This window comes from Telopea speciosissima, chromosome 4, assembly GCF_018873765.1.
Source record: "Telopea speciosissima isolate NSW1024214 ecotype Mountain lineage chromosome 4, Tspe_v1, whole genome shotgun sequence".
In the NCBI taxonomy this organism is placed as follows: Eukaryota; Viridiplantae; Streptophyta; class Magnoliopsida; order Proteales; family Proteaceae; genus Telopea; species Telopea speciosissima.
Window position 1 is genome coordinate 5,689,742 of NC_057919.1, and position 21,638 is coordinate 5,711,379.

General features: G+C 38.7%; 2 protein-coding genes across 2 annotated transcripts in view; one reads left to right on the plus strand and one right to left on the minus strand.

Annotated features, from left to right (window-relative positions):
* Nucleotides 1-12,827, minus strand: part of LOC122658556 (homeobox protein HOX1A-like) — a 26,211-nt gene extending 13,384 nt beyond the window's left edge. The window contains exon 1 of the mRNA XM_043853566.1: nucleotides 12,600-12,827. The gene's annotated coding sequence lies outside the window, so the exon portion shown is untranslated. The remainder of the gene's footprint in view (nucleotides 1-12,599) is intronic.
* Nucleotides 10,856-21,638, plus strand: part of LOC122658557 (probable indole-3-acetic acid-amido synthetase GH3.1) — an 18,586-nt gene continuing 7,803 nt past the window's right edge. Inside the window, exon 1 of the mRNA XM_043853568.1 lies at nucleotides 10,856-10,879. The gene's annotated coding sequence lies outside the window, so the exon portion shown is untranslated. The remainder of the gene's footprint in view (nucleotides 10,880-21,638) is intronic.

Consider the following 21,638-nt stretch of genomic DNA (forward strand, 5'->3'; position numbering starts at 1 on the left):
TTACAATAGTGCCATAAAGATTTTCAGAGAGAAAAGAGTTATAAAAGCATATGGGTACTCAAAAACTTGTATGCAATACCTTACTATTGTTTATTAATCAGATACGAGTTCAGATATTGAAGATCCTCCATTTGGTTGTCTGAAGAACAATCCAAATTCAAATTAGATAGGTTTCCATAATAACAAGTTAATTATATATAACATATTAATTACATAAGCAAATCTCTTATATAATACTAAAGTACGCTCCATACATAGATCATATGAATACAATTAGAAGTAGTAAAAGAGAGTATGAATGAAGAGGGGGATGGGAATGGCGGTAATTTCATGGAGAAAAGAGTTATAAAAGCATATGGGTACTCTAAATTGCTCTGGAACTTTTTTCCCATCTAATTGCGTCTTTCAAGATCTTCACACGAGGAAGACGATTGGTGGAGGGCATGAAAAAGATGGACTGTACTACCTCAACCATGCTGCCCTGACTTCTTCTGCTGCTGCCCATACCGTTAGCGGTGTGACTCCCTTTCAATGTCATTGTCGGTTAGGTCATTTGTCTTTGTCTAGGTTGAAACTCTTGTTTCCAAATTTCAAGTCTTTGTCTAGCATAGAATGTGAAGCATGTGAGTTGGGAAAAGCATCATTCTGCTTCATTTCCTTCTTGTTCTGTGGTTCGTAGTCTGTATTTATTTTCTTTGTCCATTCTGACATTTGGGGTCCTTGTTGACTCAGGAATAGACATGGGTTTACGTATTTTGTGACTTTTGTGGACAATTATTCTCATCTCACTTGGTTGAACCTCTTAAAGGATCATTCTGAATTTTTATCTGTGTTTCAAAATTTTTATAATAAAATAAAGACTCAATTTGGTCAGCAAATCAAAGTTTTTCGATCTGATAATGCTTTGGAGTATGTTCAAAAAGATATTTCTGTTTTTTGTGTTGCTCGTGGTATGATTCACCAAACCATTTGTCCTACACTCCATAACAAAATGGGTGGCAGAGCGCAAAAATAGACATTTATTAGAGGAAGCCTATAGTATTATGTTGCATATACATGTTTATTAGCAATTTGGTATGATGCAGTATTACTGCCTTTTATTTAATGAATCGCATGACGATGTCTTTTGTTCTTGCTGACAAGTCTCTGTTTTTTGTTGTTTTTCCTATCTCACCCCTCTTTTCTTTACCTCGTGTGTTTGGCTGTGTATTTTGTGCACAATTTGCATTCTCATTCTAATAAGTTGTCCCCTCAGTCCACTAAGTGTGTTTTCTGGGTTACCCTCGTACTCAAAAAGGCTACAGGTGTTATCATCCGGTTACCAATAAATATTTTGTGAGTGCCGATGTATGCTTCCTTGAGGGTACTACCATTTTTTCTTCCCAAGCATCTTCCTCTAGGGATGTGTGGACCACTCCTCATACTCCTGAGTCTCCTCCTATCCCTCCTTAGTTCCTTTCACACAACCTATACAGGTATATCAGCGACGGAACAAATCGGTGCCCCTCGATTAGGTGTCTACTGCTCTAGCTGCTTTACCTCCTGCATCATCTTCTTCCTCTGGTGGAGCTCCAAGTCCCTCTTTATCTGATGACTTACCAGTCACCCTATGTAAAGGTACACATTCCTGTATTCAAAAGTCTATAGTTGTGTATCCTATACATCCGTTTGTTTCCTTCTCTCATCTTCCTCCTATTCATAGTTTTGAATTATCCCTCTCTACTAATTCTATTCCTAAGAATCATATTGAAGCTCTCAATCTTCCTTTCTGGAAAGCCGCCATGGATATTGAAATGGATGCTCCTTTTACTCGTAACACCTGGAGTTTGGTAGATCTGCCTCCTGGTAAGGACTTGGTTAAGTGTCATTGGGTTTATACTATTAAGTACTGTTAATGATAAAATAAAGAAAAGAAGAAGAGAGATCGAGAGGGAGAAGAAAAGAGGAAAAATAGAGAACTTGGGGGATTACACGATATGTGTAATCTCCCTTTAAACTTCAATATATAAACTAACTTAAGGACAAAACAGGAAATACACAATTAAAAATAAAACAAATAAAAGAACAAATCTGCCCTCTCGGTGCCCTTGGAGCTAATATCGAGAGCACCTAACCACGATAACACTCCCCCTCAAGCTGGAGCATAGATGTTAATCATGCCTAGCTTGTTACAAATATAATCCACTCATGTACTCTCCAAGGACTTTGTGAACACATCTGCAAGTTATTCTCCTGTACGAACATGATTAGGAGAAATCAATCCTTGTTGTAGCTTCTCTCGAATGAAATGACAGTTGACTTCAATGTGTTTCGTCCTTTCATGAAACACCGGATTTGAAGCAATATGGACACCAGCTTGATTATCACACCACAGTTTTATTGGAGAGCTATCAACAAAGCCAAGTTCTGCCATCAACTGTTTCACCCACATCAGCTCACAGGTAACATGTGCCACAGCCCTGTACTCTGACTCTGCACTGGAGCGAGCAACTACTGTCTGTTTCTTGCTCTTCCAGGACACCAAGTTTCCACCAACAAATACATAATAACCTGTAGTAGACCTCCTATCAATAGGAGAACCTGCCCAATCAGCATCCGAAAAACCTTCTATCCACCCATGGCTATGATCACTATAGAGAAGACCACGTCCAGGAGCCTTTTTAAGATAGCGTAAAATATGCACCACAGCTTCCCAATGAGATGCTCGAGGAGCAGACAAGAACTGACTCACCACACTAACAGAAAAGGCTATATCAGGCCTAGTTACTGTTAGGTAATTCAACTTTCCAACAAGCCTCCGATACTTCCCTGGATCGAGCAAGAGATCTCCACCATCTGCAAGAAGTTTTAAATTGGGATCCATAGGAGTATCTAGAGGTTTAGAACCCAACATTCCTGTTTCTGATAGAAAATCAAGAACATATTTTCGCTGTGAGAGCGAAATTCCTTTCTTCGACTGAGCAACTTCCACACCCAAAAAATATTTCAACCTTCCCAGGTCCTTGGTCTGAAACTTCTGCTGCAAGTGTGTCTTCAAATCATCAATACCAGAAACATCATCTCCTGTGATGACTATATCATCAACATAAACCACAAGGAATAATTTGCCAACTGCAGAGCAACGGAAAAATACAGAATGATCACTATCACACCGTGTCAGCCCAAACTCTAACACAACTTCAGTGAACCTGCCAAACCAAGCTCTAGGGGACTGTTTCAGCCCATATAGAGACTTCTTCAATTTACATACCAAACCAGACTCCCCCTAAGCAACAAACCCAGGGGGTTGCTCCATATAAACCTCCTCATTTAAATCACCATGCAAAAATGCATTCTTGACATCGAGCTAATATAAGGGCCTATGGTAAGTGGCAGCAAGATATATCAAAATCCGAACAGAAGTAAGCTTCGCCACAGGAGAAAAAGTATCCAAGTAATCCACACCATATACTTAGGCATATCCCTTGGCAACAAGGCGGGCCTTCAAACGAGCCAAGGACCCATCAGGGTTCACTTTCACCACAAACACCCAACGACAACCAATAGCTGATTTATCTGAAGGTAAGGGAACAAGATCCTAAGTCTGATTTGCTTCTAAAGCCAACATTTCCTCAGTCATAGCAGCCTGCCAACCAGGATTAGACAATGCCTCTGCAACAGACTTAGGAATAGGATGAGTGTCAATTGTGTGTAAACAAGAATGGAAGGTGGAAGACAAACCATCATAAGAAACAAAGTTAGAAATGGGGTGTTGGGTGCAAGCCCGAACGCCCTTACGATGACCATTAGGAATATCAAGATCAGAAGGAGGTTCCAAAGGAGAAAGATCATTACCTATTGCAGGACCTGCCGACAAAGAAGAAGACTGAGTAGAAGTCGATGTAGCGGGGGTCTAAGCACATACTTTCCATTGGTGACGTTGAAACACACTAGGTTGAGGAGCCGGTGATGAGGCAGCCTGCGGATCATGGTGAACAATAGACCAAACAATAGAAACAGGAAGATCATCATCCAAGTCAGACAAAGAACAAGACGAACTATCATACGGCATAGACTCAAAGAAAGAGACATCAGCCGTAACAAAGTATTTGCGCAACTCAAAAGAATAACAATGATAACCCTTCTGGGTACGAGAATAGCCAACAAATAGACACTTTAAAGCCTTTGGATCCAACTTGGAGACACCAGGATGACAATCACGAATAAAACAAACACTACCAAACACATGTGGAGGCAAAACAAACAAAGGTACAGAAGGAAATAATATAGAAAAGGGCATACCACCACGTAAAATAGAGGAAGGCATGCGATTAATGAGGTAACAAGAAGTTAAAACAGCATCAGTCCAAAAAGATTTGGAGACTTTCATTTCAAATAAAAGAGAACGAGTGATCTCCATCAAATGTCTATTCTTCCTCTCAGCTACACCATTTTGTTGAGGGGTGTAAGCATAAGAGGATTGATGAATAATACCACGTTGAGTCATAAATTCATCAAAAGGGACTGTAAAATATTCCTTAGCGTTATCACTACGAAGAACACGTAAAGGATGCGAAAATTGATTATTGACCTCATTCACAAAAGCACAAAAGATAAAAAAATAACTCAGAACGATTTTTCATTAAATAAATCCAGGTAACCCTGGAATAATCATCAATAAAGGTTACAAAGTAACGAAAGCCCAAGTAGAAACGACAGGACACGGACCCCAGACATCTGAATAAACTAAAGCAAAAGGTTGGTCAGACCGTTTATTGACCCTAGGAGGATAACTCACACGGTGGAGTTTCCTAAGCTGACACGACTCACAATTGAAACTAGAAAGTGACCAAAAACGATTATCAAGAAGCTTCAAACTCTCCAATGAAGGATGACCCAAACAACAATGAATCTAGTGGGGTGACGCCACACTGGTACACACCATAGATGAAGTGTCCTCAAGTATATAAAGTCCCCCGGCTCACGACCTCTACCAATAATCCTCTTCGATGAAAGATCCTGAAATACACAAGAATCCGAATAAAAGGTCACAGAACAATTATGAGTTTTGATAAACCGACTAACAGATAAAAGGTTAAAAGGAAAATCAGGCACATAAAGAACTGAAGACAAAGACAGAGAAGGTGTAACACGAATAGTACCAGTACCAATCACTTTAGCTAAGGAACCATTAGCTAAAGTGACACTCGAAGAAGATTTCTGAAAAGAAGAAAGTATACCTGAAACACTAGTCATATGTTCAGAGGCCCCTGAATCAATAATCCAGGGACGAGAAGAGGCAGTCGAAAGGCATGCAGTGGCATTAGCTGTCTGAACAAAGGTAGCAGTTGGAGGCTGGGCTGATTGAGAAATCTGGAATTGTGTAAAACGAGCGTATCCTCATCAGACATCTTCACCGTCTTACCCTCAGGCTGTGGAGGTACAGGAGACTCAGTAGTAGCAGAGTTGGCAAACTGTTGCTGAGTTGGTTTGCCATGAAGTTTCCAACGGAAACGTTGCATATGTCCTGGATGACCACAATGATTACAAGTGCGCACCAAACCACTAGAACTATCAGAATTACCCTGAGGACCCGAAGTAGGTGCTTTACCAGAACCAGCCCCACCACCACGACCACGGCCACCACCAGAATGAACATTGCCACCACTACCAGTCCCATTGTTGGGCCCACGGTTTGATGGGAAAGATGCCAAAGCTGAAGTGTCAACCTCAGTAGTGCTCTCACGAGAAACCCGAAGAACTCTTGAAAAAGTTTCAGATAAAGTGGTTATCTTGTCACCACTAAGAATTTGGGCACAAACGGAGTCAAACTCCTTCCCAAGTCCTCCTAAAAATCCCATTACACCAAGTTGCTCCCGCTGAAGTTGCACCCGTTCCACATTAGAAGTAATAGGAAGTAAGGAATGAAGCTCCTCATACATCCTCTTAAAATCAGCAAAATCCTGGGTCAAAGTACGGCCCTTTCGATCAACCCTGTAGAACTCCTGGGATAAGTCATAAATACGGGAAAGGTTGTTCTGTCCAGAATATAAAATATTGAGATATTCTCACAACTCTTTCACTGTATCAATGTGTGTTGGATTTGGTGATCCATAGAATTCAGCATCTGTCCCAAGATTCGAGCATCAACTGTGTCCCACGAGGGATCATCATCGGGCTTTAATTTGAAGAGATGATGCTGCTGATCACGTCCAGTTAAAACTAATTTAACAATTTTCTTCCATTGCAGAAAATTGGTAATCCCCTCCAATTTCTTCTCAGTAATACGATTGGAGGAGGAAGAAAAAATTTCTGTAGTAGTTACAAACTTCGAACCATCACCAGATTTGGGTACATTACCCATTATAATGTGTTGGATTGATGAAGTAAAGAGAGAAAGCCAAAGAGGACAGAAATCGATTCTTCAAAAAAAGAAGAGAACCAGAATTTTCGTGCGAAAAATTCTCCCAAAAAATCCAGGTAATACGCACAAACTCAAAGCCCTAATAAAGAAATCGATTTTCCTCCCAACAAAAAAATCGATCCAAAACCCTGTAAAGTGTCTCAGAGATGATGCTTGAGTCTACAAAACAGTCTTCACTCCATCCAATTCCTTCAAACATATCCACAAACAAAAGAAAAAGACCTAATTCTTAATTTATGCCATGAACTAGTCGTCAAACAATCCCAACAAACAGCATAGGGTGTTGCACCCCTTCAAACAGAAAAATAAGAGAAGCCGAGAGTCCTTTAAATCTTCAAGTGCGTATCAATCTTCAATTGTAGGCTGTAGGAAGGAGACAAGGAGATGCACAAATGTTGTAGCAGTGCCTAACCTAGCTTTGATACCATGCTAATGATAAAATAAAGAAAAGAAGAAGAGAGATCGAGAGGGAGAAGAAGAGAGGAAAAATAGAGAACTTGGGGGATTACACGATATGTGTAATCTCCCTCTAAACTTCAATATATAAACTAACTTAAGGACAAAACAGGAAATACACAATTAAAAATAAAACAAATAAAAGAACAAATCTGCCCTCTCGGTATTAGCCCTTGGCACTAATATCGAGAGCACCTAACCACAATAACAAGTACCACCCTGATGGCTCCATTGAGCGGCTGAAAGCCCATCAGGTTACCAAAGGGTATACTCAGATTTATGGGGTTGATTAATTCGAAACCTTCTCTCTTGTTGCCCGGTTGAATTCGGTTCATCTGCTTATTTCCCTTGTTGTTAAACTTTGATTGGTCATTATTTCAGCTAAACATTAAAATTATCTTTCTCTACGATGACTTGCAAGAGATGCATATGGAGCAACCTCCAGGGTATGTTGCTCAGGGGGAGAGTAGTGGTCGTGTTTGCAGATTACATAAATCCATTTACGGCCTTAAACAGTCTCCTAGGATGTGGTTTGAGAAATTCAGTTCTATTCTCTTGTGGTTTTTCACAGTGTTACTCTATCTACAACAGCATTTTCAAACCAAGGATTTAGGTCAACTTCACTTTTTCCTTGGTATTGAGGTTGTGAGAAGCAAAAAAGGTATCAACTTGTCCTAAAGAAAGTATATCTTAGATCTCCTATCTGACACTGGTATGGGAAGTTGATATATCTTATAGTCACCAGGCTAGACATCTCTTTTGCAGTTGGTCTCCTTAGCAAGTTCATACAGTCTCCTCAGAAAGCTCATTGGGATGTCGTTGTTTGTATCCTTCGGTAATTGAAGGGTGCCCCTGTTAAAGGGCTTTTTTATCAACTCAACAAGCATATAGAGTTGGTTGTTTTCTCTGATGCTGATTAGGCTAGCTCAGCTAGTAATCGTCGTTCTACTACAGGATACTATACTTTTCTTGGAGATAACCCAGTTACATGGCGTAGTAAGAAACAAACCACCATCGCCAAGTCTAGTGCTGAGGTAGAATATAGAGCTATGGCTCACACTACTGCCGAATTTATGTGGCTCTGTTCTCTTCTCCTTGAGATGGGTTTTCTTGTGCCTACTCCTATGAAGATGTATTGTGACAACGAAGCTGCTATATATTGCCAGTAACCCGACCTATCACGAGCGGACCAAGCATATTGAAGTGGATTGTCACTTTGTTCGGGATGCTATTTTAAAGAAGCTTGTTGAGACTTGAGACTCCTTTTGTTTCTTACAAAGACCAATTGGCTGGCATGTTTACTAAGTCTTTGTTTGCTCCTAGTTTTCGCACTTCTTGTAACAAGCTAAGCGAGGGTGATGTATATGCTCCAGCTTGAGGGGGATTATTGAGGTTTTAGGGGTATTTTGGTCTTTCTATTTACTTTAGTTTTCTCTTTGTAAGGCTGCGCAAGATACAGGGGTATTTCTGTCCCACTGTATATTTTTACTTAAATATATATATATATATATATATATAAGAGGGAGGGACCTGCGGCAATACATACAAGTACTAGCCGCAGGCAGCCTCCCACGACTTGGGCTGTCTCTCTTCTCTTCTTTCCCTTTGCCTAGTTTTGGTTGCAGGATTCTGGTTCTCTAACAGGGCATATTAATTCTGTAATCTGAACTTTCATTCGTCTCCTAGTGTTGACTGGGTTTGAGTTACACTAGTTTCACTAGGAGTTGACCAGATCAGCAGATCTGACCATTGGATCTGGCCAAGTTTTTCAGGAAATGTTATACATACATAAAGGACCACTCAACAAGCCCTATAGGCTGATCTGTTTTGTTGATCTGATTTATGCAACTTTTCATAATTCTGGAAAATTTTCACTCTGTTACAGATCCTGTTTGGTACTGGTTTTATGTTTAAATCATAACCACATTAGGAGAAGAAGAAGGAAATGTGACCAAGGCCTCCCACCTATAGACTTGGCCAATCACTCATTAACCCTAATGGCATCACACCACTTTGCAATGAACTCACGGGGGCACTTTCTCACAGCAACAAGGCACAAATCCAATTCTCATTCAACTAATTAAATCGTGGGTGAGGCACTAAGGCTCTTACAATATATAGAGGAGTCTACTACCTCCAAACAGGAAAATATGAGACAGAAACTAATAAAAATAGGCCCATATGCAATAGTTGGGTCTTGTACATCAAAGAAATAAAATAAAAAACTAAAGATACTACTAACAAACTAACTAAGAAACTAACTACTTAATTCCGTATAGGACCTAAGTCCCTAACGTTTGGGCTTATAAAATTGACCCATTACAACAGAGAACTCAAAAATACTAAGCCCATGGTCCAAATAACCCATTGGGCATTCAAAATTAAGCCTAACTTGATCTAAGAAAGTGAACCAAGCCCATCCCTGTCACCAGAGAATGCGTTTTTGTATTCTCCTTGTAGCCACAGTCACCTAAACACCTGCGTCTCCATTCTTCTATTGGGGATTACAGGGCAAGGTTAAAAATCTCGTTTCGTTTCGGTGTTTCAGTCAGACCGAAATATCCGAAATACTCGAAATTCGGATATTTAGACCAAATTGTGGTATTTTCCCTGCAAGGTTTCGGTTGGTCATTTCGGTGGGTTTTAGGCCAAATTAAGGCCTAAAACTTCATGGAAACCCTATTACACATGTAAATGTTCAAATTGCAAAAATAGTCATCCAAAGTGGTGTTTTGGATTTGCACCCTTGATTGGCAGTATACGGTCGAATCCTAATGTATAACTTAGTTAATTACACATACACATTGTTTAAGACTTTAAGTACTCAAGGACATAATAATTAATAAGCAATTTAAACAAGTAAATTCTCCGCCTAACATAAAGTCAATGACTCATAAGTCATAATATTAAGTACATAATTTGGATGACATCAATATCCTAATACAAGTCAACTAGTTATCAAGTGACTCAAGTGAGGTCGTAGATCAGCCAATGGTATCTAACATATATATTTAATTAATCCCCATACAGTTTACATAATCCCTATTATTTTTAGGTTTTTGTTGTAGAAAAATCAAAATTTTGAAGCAGGAAAATTAAAAAAAATAATATATATACAGACGAAAAAAAATTTCGACACCATGAGGTCGTAGATCGGCCTCCAGTGTCTGACATATAATAAATTCATTACTAATCAATATGTATTGATCATATGTTTTTCAAAAAAACATTTTTGGAGAAATGGTTTTACTTGAATTAGTGGAAAGGCTTCATTGATGTGCTAGGAAGGTTCAATAGTGTGTTTCCCAAGTGATTTTGGCATTGATGTGGCAAAAATTCGAAGAAGAAATCACAAAACAGCAAAAACAAGTGGAAAAAAGTGGAAACAAGAGCAAAAACCTTGGTCTGTAGAGCCCTCGATTGAAATTTTGACCGAGAGTCACAAAACTTTGCACTTTTATACTTGACTTTAGTAACGCCTGGCCGAAATTTCGGCGAGATGTTACAAACAGTTGAAATTTTGTATTTTTTCAAATCGAGGTTACATTTCATTTCGAGTCGACCGAAATACTTGAAATATTCGAAATTTCGATCGAAATGAACAAGATTTTGAACTATGTTACAGGGTACAAGGAGAGATATGCCAACCTTTTTTTCATTCATTATATACCTCCCTTTTCAATTTTAGAAAGGAAGTCAATAGTTCATTCCTTTACTCACTATAATTGGATAGCCGGAATCAGTCCAAATGACGGTCACCAACTACCAAACAAAAAAAGGTTCCTAGGAAAAAAATGAGTAAGCAACCAGCAACATATGGTATCTCATTTAACTATTAGATTTCGTTATTACTTCAATTTCAAGCAGTGATAGTCTCGTACCGAAAAAATAAATAAATAATCACAACAATTTTTCTTTTGGTGTTTAATTACAATTATGTCAATGCTTGATTACTACAACTATCAAAGTTATTCATTAGCGTATATTGCTTCATCCTCTTCCACTCCTTCTCTTTCTTCTTCTTCTCAGCAACCCTCGCTTGAGGATGGAAATGATGAAAACCTTTTGCCAGATTTCCTCAAGCAAATCCAACAAAGTAAAGAGAAGAAAGCACAGGCAATTCTTGAGGAAACTAGGGTTGTTAACCTAGGATCAGCTAAGAAGCCAAGAGAAATTAAAGTCGGAGCCTCCGGTGGGAATGGGAGAGCCTTCGCTAGGGCTTAGATGAGCACAAGCTCACCTTGCCCGCACTAGTCAATGATGGAAAGAGACTTTTGTAATGATTGACTGCTGAACTGAGATGCCAGGAGCGGGTCAGAGAAAAGGAGCATGACATATGATGCTGTAGCTGTAGATTCTCCCATTGATTCCTATGAATATAGGAAACTTGTATTTCTCATTCACAAATCCATCTTTGTCCATGCTGTTAACTCTCAGTTTGGTCCTACTTCTGGTTCATTTTGTAACTAAAACGGAGGGGAAAACTCAGTACCAAATGCTTGGCAATCCTTGGTAGAGCTCCCAATACATCTACGAATGAAGGAGTTCACGGCAACTTCAACAGAGAACCTGTGTTATTACAATTTCAGCCAGCTCGAATGTAGGGGTAGATAGGGTTTTCACACCTTACAAAGATTACTGCCCTGCTACAACAAGAGATTGCTCACCAAAGAATCTCCAAGCAGCTGAAGGCAACCTTTTAAGAAGGTTGCTCGAGTAAAAAAAATCAGGACAAGTTTGGAGCGCTCATCTTAAAACATATTGAAACATACCTCTTATCTACACTCTTGTAGGGCTTGAAATAAGCTTGATTACGCTGCAATAATAAGGTGCCCATGGGTGTCAAGTAACAGTGCATTGGTTATTTATTCCCTTATTATTATTATTATTATTATTATTATTATTATTTTACTTTTTTTGGCGGGGGGATGGTTGGGGGTGCTGAACCTTCCAGTGTTATATGCCACTGTGAAACTAAGCTGTTAACCCCTTGATTATGTGGTCAAGTAAATCATAATTACCAAATCTTTGATTTCTGTTGTTATCTCTATAATCTAAAAAATGGCATCAGATAAACATGCAACTCCCAATATACACTCTTGCAAGCCTTCGCAACAGAACGCATAACTGCAGTAAAACACTAAGCACTCATTGGTGTCTACTGAAAAGTAGCAGCAGAAGCGAGTGGAAAAGGTGTAAAGACCTCCAGTCTTACGCCCCTGGTGAACATACAAATCCTAGATTCTGCAAGTTATGCATTTTGCCGAAATTTAAATCCACTCAGATAAAAATGTTACACGAAGGGTGTTCCCTTTCGCGGCAACCTAAGTGAAAGTTTGAACAGGTAAGAAGAAAGAAGTTTACAAGGCAAGCTCAGAACAATACTAATGAGTAACCTAAAGACACTCCACGAACTCGGCGAAAAGCTGTCTATTTCAAGTTGAAACATTTTAAACCTACATTGTTCACAGCTCGAATGCAACCCTAAGAGGCTAAGACCAATTACGAAGATCTAGGGCTACATAACTAGGAACACGATATCAAAACTTACGAATGCAACAAAAAAGAACAATGAGACCATCGTCCGAAAGCAATCCAACAGAGTCCAAACAGCTCAGTAACTCGGAACCGATTAAGTTTTTAATTTGTCATCTCCACCCGAATTCGCGTAAGCAGAACAAACTCAAAGATAGAAAATCAGGTTAAGAAACAAAGAAAAAACATCGATACGGAAGCTCACCTCAGCATTCTGAAGAATCCATCAACGTCTGAAGCCGTTCGACGCAAGGAAGAATAGATGAGGAGTCGGATCAGTTAAAGACAGGAGGAATCGAATCAAAGGAGGGATAAGAGAACCCCGGAACTGAAATAAAAAATGAATCGGAATGAATGCATTTCCCGCCTTTTAGATCGAAAACCAGGCTACTAGAGCTTTTTCCTGTTCTTTACCTCGGCGAAGTATACATCTCTATGGTTACTGTTGAAGAATACTATTATATAAATTCTGATGCGACCACAGTGATTGTAACCGTGTTTGTCGATCTCACCAACGCTTTACTGCTCCCGATAATCTCTTGCCGTTGATGTAGCTTTTCCTTCAAGACTCTGACGACGTGGCGCACTTTTACCCCTTAAGGGGATGTGTGATCGAACGACGCAATCTTGAAGAATGATAACATGCTTCATCCAGAAGCGTAGCACTTTATAGAGTTATCGACACGCACTGGATTACTGATGCGGGGCCGTTCAAATTGTAGCACTTCAAACATGTCACGCACTCCTCGCCAACAAAGTCTGCACTAGGGCCTCAGACGTTGTAGCCAGGTCTGGGCCCTGGGCTGGGCCTGGCTGAGGCCCAAATTAGTTCACCATTCATCAATTTCAAACTCATGGTTTGTGGTATTGATATCGGAACAGATGATCATGATCATGATCAGGATCGGTGTTGGTCTGTGGATCGGTACGGACAAGGGTAAAAATGAAAAAAAAAAAACAAATTTTTTATGAAACACAGCCAATCCAGGCCAATACAACTGATCCAGACCGATACAACCACTTAGAATTGGAATCAGTATCGGTAGAGACTGATACAATTACTAAAACCCTAGGCTAGACCGCTAGAGTGGACCCACGCCTTGAACCACTTGTCTGTTGAGAATTGTGAGGAAAAGATCGGGGAACACTACTTACCATGTACCTGGAGGAATTTTTATCACTTGCGGCTATCCTGCCCGGTACGGTTCCCTAGTGCCTCTAATAAAAGGGGGGTGGACCCCACCCGGGTAGTGTGTTCGGTCAGGGGATGGAATGGTCATTTCAGCCCCCACTATGAGAGGAACCACACAACCGTACTGGTTAGCGAACCTCAGGGGATAAAGGTCCGTACCTAGAGGGCATAGAATGTCTAATTTTTTGGTCAAAATCTCGACAGTAATGTTTCTGTTAGATTCTCCAATCGAAATACGGGAAAACTCCATTCAATTCTCGTGGAAACGGAGTTTTGCAAATTCCCCCCAAAACCGAAAGTTCATTTCAAGATCTTTGAACATATTCGAGGGTTCAATGTGACTTTTGTCACTTCGGCCAACACACAAGATTAGACTTTACCACCGTAGAGCGACTTTTTGCAAAAAGATGAGGGGGAAACTCAGTAAAATGTTAGAGAACTGAAATATACGAGATCACAAATTATAAGGGAAATAGGGAACACCAGAACACTACATATCATGTACCTTAAGAATTGCAAGGAAAGTTGGGGAACACTACTTTTCATGTCTCCTGAGGAATGTGAAAGATGTTGGGAATTACTATTTATCATGTATCTTGATGACGATGAAGATGGCTGGGGACCATTACTTATTGTGTACCATAAGAATGGTGAATAAGGTTAGGGAACACTACTTATCATGTATCCTAAGAAGGTTGAGGAACACTATTTATCATGTACCCTAATGTTGTGAAGAAGGTTAGGAAACACTATTTATCATGTACCCTGGACACTGAAAAAAGGAATACTATTAATTGATCTTTGGGCCTCAAATTCCCAGTTGGGTCAGCAAGATCTGGATTGTTTTACAAGTTTGGCCAACCCGGCTAGTTGCAACGATACAATCAACTATAAGCCTAGTAATATGTCAATAGCTTGTAACTGGGCTTTTAATAGCAGTTAATTGTTGACAAGCTAGTTATTACAGCCCAAGAGTGAGCCAAAGCCCACATACAAACTCTCTTGATGTACTTGAGCATTTCTTTTTTGTTTCGGTAATAGATGTACGTGAGCATTTCATTCCCATATATGCGTGGCCAACAGCAATTGGATAAAAAAATTTCATTTTTCCTACCACCATATTTTCTGAGATTTCAGATGCCAAATCTCATGTATATGAGTTCACCAATTATAGTGACAGAAAGATCCCCCCCCCCTCTCCCGGATCCTGATCCTATATGGCCGGGCAGCCGAGCGGTCTCACACAGGTAGGGGCAAAATGACCACCCCACCCATTGCCCAGGTGGGATCCATGCCCTACCTATATGAGGCCGACAACGGCCGCTTGGCTGCCCGACCGTAGAGGATCCAAATTGCCCTTTCCCCACCCTCCTTCGAAAAAATAATAATAATAATAATAATAACTATAATTTATGAGAGTGATTTATCAATTATTATGAAAGGCATCGATAACCAATAATACTATAGTATGAGTATAAATATATTAGAAAAAAACTCTATATATCTTTTTAATACCCTTTTAGGTAATTGTATTGTATAAAAAGTAACTAAAATTCAGCATGAAAAATGCAATAAAAACTTTAAAGTCTTCCATACCTAAAGCTGTCAAAGAAGAGTAATATATAAATATTTTCTCTGCATTTGAAATTTTATTTTTCCCATTTAGGGTATATAATATATTTGAAATACCCCTAAATTATACGATGAACATAAACCCATTTAATTAGTATGACTTTGGTCCAAATTTCCATACTTTGTTTACCATGCATGTTAATAGGTGTTTAACAACTAATATACAAGGTTAGAAATATAGCAATTGGATTTCATGTCCAAATTTTATGAGAGTAGTGTTTGTATAATCCCAACACATGGTAAGCGTCAAACCAATAAATAGCTCAGATAAGCTTTTCCATTCTGGACTTTCAATCCAGTAATTTGAACTATTTTCCATATAAGCCCAATAGCTTGGTTGGCTCAACAGTGGCCCAAGCGCACCCCAAAACGTGCTTGGTGGGCTTGCTTATAGTGGGCTTTGGTCTACGAAGTATGGTCAAAAAGTATCTTTTATATCCTAGATTTGAAGTCTCAAGGAGATGACTTAATGCGATTAAAGAGAACTAAAGTATCTCTACTTTATGGTTGTTAGAAATTATAATCCAAAACACATATAAATAAAGAGGGGAAAAGAAAACTTTATTTATCTCGTATACGTGAAAAACCTTAAGAAATAGTAGGCTGAGTGATGTCACCTAACATTATTTAGACGCCCCTTGATGAAATTTAGAAATTGTGAACCAGCTTTTAAGATAAAACAACTCCGTATCATCTGTTATTAGTTATAGATTCAATTCACTGTGTCTTTTCGAATACTTCAGAGTTGTATTCAATTAAAAAAGGAGAAGAAGAGACACCATACACCATCAAAGTTTATCTCCAATAGATATGCCGCTCAAATATCATATTTACCAGTCACATAATAGGTGCCGACATGGAAGAAAAATATTTCTCCAACACACTTTAAAAAAATAGAAGAAAGAGATGGTTACCCACGATTTTAGTATGGGAGAATCTCCCACGCCACTCCAATAGTAACTGGAAGATTAATAGTATCATCCACATGGTAAAAATAGGAGGGAGAAAATAATTGCAAAAAAAAAAAAAAAACTAGGTGGTATAGAGACTTCAACTTTAGAACGACTTAATATCTCTTTGACAGCATCCATGTGCAAAGAGACATTAACGGACTTAATGTCAAAATCACAAGCTTTCTTAGACACAAGGATTTCATTTGGCTCTTGAATATTAATTTTAACTATATAAGCCTAGACAAACTAAGCCGTAGAGTGGATTAGGATTCTTTTTATGTACACTAAAAACAAACAACAATATTGAAATCTGGAGGGTACCTTTCATGCACTTTCTAACTAACTACCCTCCATCATGATCAACTACAAAAAGAGGCTCTTAATTATGTCCATTACAGGCCATTATTCACTTCCATCCCCCATATTAAGTAATCTTAATTAATCTCTTCCTACATATCTTACAAAGCATTCGGGAAACTCTACATGTATTGCATCACACATTCTCAGAAATCTTGACCAGAAGTAGAAGCAGAAGTAGAAGCACATGTATATCAGCGTGTAATGCCTTGCAATGCCTCTTCAATCTTCATGTTTGAATCTCCTTCTATCCATGCGTCCATGATAGACAAAAAAGATATTAATTAAAGAGAAAGACACATTGAAAGTAACATAAAGACATGATTTTAAGTATCGGTATCGGTATCAGCCCATCCATATCGAGATCGAGTGTGATATACATATGCATCATTCGTATTGGGAAGTAGGTGATTGCTTGCCATTGGTAGAAAAGTTGCTCAAGTTGATGGGATACCGTGACTAATACGGTTGTAACAGCCGAACCAATCGATACACTATTGGTCATGTATTGATATTGGGTACCGGGTGTGCACAAATGGGGGTTGGGGTTGGCTGCATCGTATAAAATTATGGGAAGTAGGTAGTATATACAGCCACACTACCATGTGCTTATCTCTCTCTTCTGCAAAATAAGAGGATAAATGTGTCTTTTCAAAATGGGGAAGAGAGAGATAGACTCAACGATGGATGTACTTGCATGGGTGTATATATATAAGTGAAAGTGACTTGTTTCTAATTGGATTAGCATATTAACAAAATGCCTGGCCAATCTAAACTCCAACAATAAGTTGTCCAATTAATGAGGCAATGCAGATAGTCCACGTCATCTCTTGGGTCCATGTGGCTAATTTAATAAAAGTGATCTGTCATGTGATGTCTTATTGTCTGCTTGTGTTGTGTGCGTGTGTGTAAAACACGTTCAGTGATGATGCACACATGCATCACTGAGGGATCTACACAAGACATTAATAGGACATATCATTTTCACAAGAGTAATGATAACAAGTGACAAAGGGGATGGAAATTTCGTCATTTCAATTGCAAAACAAGATACATGGCAGCAAGACCGTGTACGTGAAGAGTAACTACTCGCCACACATGGGGAGAAGATCTGGATTTATCCAGAGAGAGTGGGGGAAAAAGTTCGAGTACAGTGAGGGTTTTGGAGGACGTGTAAGAGTAGGGGATTAGGGAAGGAACTTAAGGGGACAAGAAGAAAAGTTAAAAAGAAGAAGATGGTGACAAGGGTAAGAGATAAGAAATTTCTGCCAGCCATCGTGTTTCATGTCTTACTATCTATCCTAGTGAGGGAAGTAGGTGAATGCTTGCCATTGGTAGGGATAAATTGGTCTCTGGCAATTGGCACATGTGAAAGCATTTTTGACTGTAAAGTGTTGGAAAGCCAAATTGGAAAAAATGCGAGGCAGCCATTAATATACCCATTTTCCATTAAAAGTCTTATTGGTCTTCAAAGAGTCAAACGTCAAACCAAACTAAGTCGTTTTTCTCGCGTGCTTTTCACAACTTCCAAACGGAGACCCAGTCTCCTCCGCATTGGTATGAGGTATGACTAACGTGCGCTTCGTGGTTTCCGGTCAATTGTAATGTTCGTTTGTTTAGTGGCAACTCACGACCTTGCTTTCTAGTTTGGCGGTTCAAAGTTTTACGTGCATTTTGGTTTGGTATAAGAAACATTCGTTTCCTTTCTTTTCCGGGTAAGTCACCCGTTTACCCGTTTTTGATGTTGGAGAGAAGTTTCCCTCTTTAAGTTTCTAGTTTACCACTCAATTTGCATTGGAAGGAGGACGCACTTGGTCAGTGGATCATTCAAGTTCTTTCTGATTTGATGATTTTTCTTTTGAAGCTTGCGAAAAATCAAACAGAATATAAATAGGTCAAGAGTCCTTTGCTTCACTGTCTGGTGACATCATCGTGTACGCATAAGTTTCGCTTCGTGATTCTCCAGCAGTAAAAAAACGAGAAAAATTATCTAACCTTGGGGAAATGGAGCAGATCATCCAAAAATAATTCTCTTCAATTCCTTAAACCTGTGCAGTGCGGAGTTCGGGGTGGAGAAGTCGACATGTGACAGATCGAACATCCAACAGTTCGATCAAGCTCATTGACTTATGTTAAGTTTGGACCGTTGAATGTTCAAGCTGCCAAGTGTCAACATCTCCATCTAACACTACTGCACTGTACACTTTAGGCATTGGAGAAGATTAAAACCCAAAAAAGCCACCTTTCAAGTGTGGTGAATATACTCTAGAAATTGTTAGCTAGTCAACTTTTTAGGAGATGAGACTTCCACCTATATATCATAGGGGGTGGGATGGTCATTTTACCCCCATTATGTCTTGGCATGGCCCCTGTGTCCCCCACAGAGAACTTTTCTTCATATATATAATTAACTAATTAGCAAATATATAACTACCCTTTATGTTCCACTTCCCCTATAGAGAGATGGTTCTCTCACACAGAAAACACACCAACAAGGAACCGGTGGAATAGATTTCATACATAGAGGCATAGAGAGGTCATTTCATGTGAAGAGGAGAGAGAGAAAGAGAGTGAGAGTGTGCTAGTGTGTTGTCCGCAGTGGACTCGAAAAGCCTTTTCCCTCCTATATATATATATTTTTTTCGGATATGAGTCTTGTAGGAATATATGAGTCTCACCAGTCACCATTTGGCCTTTTCCCTTTTGGCATGATTCATGTTGTTGTTCTTTTTTTTGGTTGGTAAGAATTTGATCCAGAACTCCACCCTATGATATATGCATGGAACAATGCAACTTCATCTTATACTAAAAATGGATAAAACAATGAGTCTTACTTTAATTTAAATTTGAAATTGTCCTTTAGCTCAACAGATAAGGAAGATGACATGTTATTTTTTGGGATTGTTCGAATAGAGAGATCAACTTATATGCATGCCATTCCTCCGCCCAAAAAGAAAAAGAAGTTAAAAAAATATCTTAGATCCCTTACTGTCTCCTATTTTATTTTGTGACCTAAGATCTCACAAAAGTTGATCAACTTGAATTGATGGACAACTTGCCCCCACGGCTAGCTAAGGTTGCCAATTTTGAGCTAGAACCGAGAATTGGACCAGAATCAACCCGGTAGGAATTGAAACCAACCCATCCAATAGTTTATTGGTCCAGTATCAGATCTATCAATTAAGTTATTGATCTTCCAACGGTTCCAGAACTATATATTATATAATTCTTGAGACTTAAGGTCATGAGAGCTAATATCAAAACATAAGAACAAGAGGTAATATGGATTAGTTCTGTGATTTGAGAAAAAAAAAAATTATAATGGATTGCATATCTAATGTGAATGAAATTAATATCTTATTGTAGTATTATTGAAACTATGTAGCTTGTGTTAGATATTTGAATTTTTTTATTATTATTTTGAAATGCTTGAAATAGGAATCGACCCATCCATTAGTTAATGATCTTGAATCTTAGGTTTGGTACTGATTAACTTATTGGTTTGGTTCTGGTCCTAGTTTTGGTCTTGAACCCTTAGAATCTAAACTGTTAAAAAACCAAACTGATAACCCAAAACCGAACCAATTGACACCCCTACCCACAGCTTCACCAACTGGGTCAAGTGGGGAGGTCAGGACAACAATCGTTATCATCCTTAGATGAGCAAGGATGGGGTCCCTTCCATATAAACCAATGTCTAATAATCTAATAATATTCTGGACTGTAGTACTTTTCTGATATATATTCTTCCTCTACATTGAACCAGTTACATCTCTTTCACACCACACCAAAAAAAAGAAAAAAAAAACCAGTTACATTTTTTTTTGATAAAAAAAAATTTTAAATAAATAAAAAGTTACATCAGTATCCAATTTTCTTTCTTCACAGGGGATGAATGAATACAATAAGTGTTCCACATAATGTAGATGATGAGGGTAGTGATCCATGCATGTTAGCCTCAATCTAGCTCTCTAAGCTAAACCAGTAAATCTATTAATATTAGCAAACACCATATGCTCTACCTGAAACCAAACTAGACAACAACCTCTGAACGCCTAGGTTGAGCCACATGATTCCCTATACACAAAACATATAAAATAAAACACAAATCATATAAATACACTTGCATATATATATATATATATATATATATATATATATATATATATATATATACTGTGGATTGATTGGCCAAGGTTGTGTTTGGCATTTATTCTTGAAATAGATTTTGAGTCTGAAACGCACTAGGTTTGATATGTATTCTCAAAATAGATCCTTGCAAGTCTAGAATGCATATTCTGGACTAAGAATCCATTCCGAAGATGCATATAGGCTCAAACAACCTAGTTTATATTAAGGATCAGATTGTGTTTAGAATTGGGACTTTGTCCTAACAAGACTCTGAATTGGCGGCTCACAATTGGACCAATCCAATATTTCAACGGTTTTTTTTTTTGTTTTTGTGTGAGTAACATTAAAATATATTCAACGAAGCACAAAAGAATACATAGAGACTCCCCAAAGATCTGAGAGCAAAGAGAAATAGGAGAAGAACAAACACACAACCACCACCTCAAGAAAGTTTCCTAACGAGCCAAAACATGCATGGATACTAGATAGACAGGTCCTAAGAATAAACAATTTCTCTATTTCTAAGGGAGTCTAAGTAGGAACTAGCTTAAATATCAAACTTGGCTTTAACTTCAAAGGAGATAGTGCCCCAAATTTATTGAATTGATCTTAATTCGTTAGACCATCTTACCCTTACAAAATACAAGTTTATCTATAGCATGGAGACATAAGTTTTCATTAAGGCTGTGTTTGGTATGTATTTCAAGAATGAAAATCAACCCGAAATGCATTACCCAAACACAACCTAAAACTTCTTCTTATCTATTTCCATTTCCATTCCCTATCAAAATCAAGAATCCTTAACCTTCTCAAATTTTTGAAGAGAAGAGACAAGAAAGGAGAAATATTCCAAATTCTGTTAGAACACAATAACTTCACGTAATCTACCTCTTTAGTAGACTTGGGAAGGGATAGAGGTGGAAATGGGCTGAATCTGGACCCATCGGGTCAATTTTCAACCCAACGTCAAAGGAGGCAG